General features: G+C 38.2%; 1 long non-coding RNA gene across 1 annotated transcript; it reads left to right on the top strand.

Annotated features, from left to right (window-relative positions):
* The first annotated feature begins 981 nt into the window (after positions 1–981).
* On the top strand, positions 982–2396 carry LOC122119485. The gene is made up of 2 exons (XR_006149575.1): positions 982–1764; positions 1972–2396. It is a non-coding gene; the product is annotated as an uncharacterized LOC122119485 (long non-coding RNA).
* The last annotated feature ends 386 nt before the right edge of the window (positions 2397–2782 follow it).

Below are 2782 nucleotides of genomic sequence, written 5' to 3'. Positions count from 1 at the left end.
GATCTCAGTCTCCTGAGTAATTGGGATTACAGGTATGGGCCACTAGCACCTGATCACCATCCACCATTTAAATGCAACTATTTTCCAAAACGATTGGAAACAAAGGACCAGTGTGACCTTATTAGTTAGAAGTATCACTTCTGGCACCTTAGACAGGTAATTCTGTCTTGGTTACTGAAATCTGAGATGCTTATTCCATTTTGTTTGTTTGTTTGTTGCTGAGGATTGAACTCAGGACTTCATACCTCTCCCACTTCATACGTACTCTCCTACTGAGCTACATTTCCCAGCTCTTGTATTCCTTACTCTCATATCATCTGTCCACCTGCACACAGCTAAATAAAACTTGCACGAAGACTTCCACACAAACCTTCTGTTTTCCACAGTGGCCTGCCGAGAATTCCCTGAGGTCTGTGGCAGAATGATGAGACTCAGTGCCCTGTCCTCACCTGTCAGTAGATTCAATAGCAGTAATAATGTTCATTTCACCCAATTTTGTTTTTTCGTGCCAGTCTAGAGATGTCGGATTAGCAAATAAAGAAAGCAAGAGACCCAACTAAACTGAAATTTCAGATAAACAACAAATAACTTCTAAGTGTAAATATGTCTGATTAAACAACATTTTTTTTAACTCAAGCCTCATACATAGTAAGCACACACTTACCTACTTAGCTACTATTCTAAACCCCATAATATTGACTGGAACTAATGCTATAGCTCAGTGATAAAGCATTTGCCTATCATGTACAGATCCCCGAAGGTTTAGTCCCCCCAAAACAAAAGGTAAAAATTTAAATGTATTAGTTTCTGGGCACCAGTGGCTGATGCCTGTAATCCTAACTACTCAGGAGGCTGACATCTGAGGATTGAGGTTTGAAGCCAGCCTGGGCAGAAAAGTTCCTGTGAGACTCTTACCTCCAATTAATCACTCAAAAACCAGAAGTGGCACTGCAGTTCAAGTGGTAGAGTGCCAGCCTTGAGCACAGACAGGCTCAAGGACAGTGCCCAGGCTCTGAGTTCAAACCCCATAACCGACAAAAAAAATAAATATTAGCTGAAATTCATATTTAACTAAGTAGCTTTTATTTTACTTAGCAACCTTATACACAATCCCCTGGAAATTGCTAAGTATTTCTGGAAGCCCTCAGTTTGCTAGAGGTATCTGTTTAGCACTGACTACTACTGTAGCTTCAGAGAAGAAGAAAAATTCCAATTATAGTGAATAATTGAAGATACAGAACTAGCTTTGCTGATGGGGCTATCACCTAAGACCTTGAACATGCTAGGCAAATGCTCTAACACTGAGCACCATCAATCATTAGATTAGCTTTGAAGTTAATGTCCTCTGCAGTTCTGAGAATAAAAATAGCAGCTCCTTATCCATGATGAGCCAGGAGGATTTTTAGAACATCATTGAACTTTCTAGTTTGACAGGAAGTAGCTACATAAATGATATCCTTGATATATCATTCAGTTAGCTTAAGATAGAAAGATAACTTAGCACTTTCCTAGAGAAGCCTGCATTTTCATAGAAAAATATTGCTTTGGTATGCAAATAGGATTGTTGGAAAGTTATCAGACTGGCAAGTAGCAGACATGGAGACAACGTTTAGCATCTAAGTGGAAGTCAGTTTATGTTTACAACACATTTCTGGATGAAAATGAAACGGACATACCTGTATCTCATAAAAGTTTTTTTTTATACTACAACCTATTTTTGTATTATCTAAAAATAAAGGGAATGACCACTAACAAAAAAGTTGTGTCGGCTGGGAATGTGGCTTAGTTGTAGAGTACTTGCCTAGCATTCATAAAGCCCTGGGTTCGATTCCTCAGCACCACATACACAGAAAAAGCCAGAAGTGGTGCTGTGGTTCAAGTGGCACAGTGCTAGCCTTGAGCAAAAGAAGCTCAGGGACAGTGCCCAGGCCTTGAGTTCAAGCTGCAGGACTGGCAAAAAAAAAAAAAAAGTATAATAGAAGATTATTGGCACTTACAGTGTTTGTAATATTAATCATTGTATACTGTATTGTTGTGGTCTAAATGTTTTGATAATTCTTGTGTAATAAAGGTTCTGGTCAGGCCAGAGGCATTAGTCTGTAGTCCCAGCTACTTGGAAGACAGAATCAGGAGGATTATGAGTTATAGATCAATCCAAGAAAGTTAGTGAAACCTTGTCTCAAATAAAGCAATACTATAGAAGTCATTCACAAAGCTGCTATTGCTCTCATTGTATCAGTATTAAAATGCATCTTTAAAAAAAAACAAAATCAAATGCATCTTTAACTAATTTCATGACATTTTATATTGCAACTATTTGACTAACCTATAAATGGTATGGCTTTATTAAACTATTTATAAGTACTATGACTTATTAAACTATTGTTTACTTCTAATGTTTATTTTCTTTCTTTTTTTGGGGGGGGGGGGTGGGGTCAATTATAGGACTTGAACTCAGGGCCAGAGCCCTGTCCCTGACCTTTTTCGCTCAAGGCTAGCGCTCTGCCACTTGAGCCACTTCTTGTGTTCTAGTGGTTAATTGGAGGTAAGAGTCTCACAGATATTCCTGCCTTCGCTGGCTTTGAACTGCAATCCTCAGATCTCAGCCTCCTTAGTAGTTAGGATTACAGGCATAAACCACTGGTACCTGGCCTAATGTTTCTCTTGAGACTGAACAGCAAACAAAATGCAAACAAAATGCACCTTGTTATATTTTTAAATAAAAATTAATAACCTTTTGGTTTTTTCTTTATCAGAAATACAACACACATAAAAGTGTATG

Source organism: Dipodomys spectabilis, unplaced genomic scaffold (assembly GCF_019054845.1).
Source record: "Dipodomys spectabilis isolate Male_0828 unplaced genomic scaffold, ASM1905484v1 ptg000004l, whole genome shotgun sequence".
NCBI lineage: Eukaryota > Metazoa > Chordata > Mammalia > Rodentia > Heteromyidae > Dipodomys > Dipodomys spectabilis.
The sequence above is the reverse complement of the archived record's forward strand: the minus strand, read 5'-3'. Positions and strand labels throughout refer to the sequence as shown.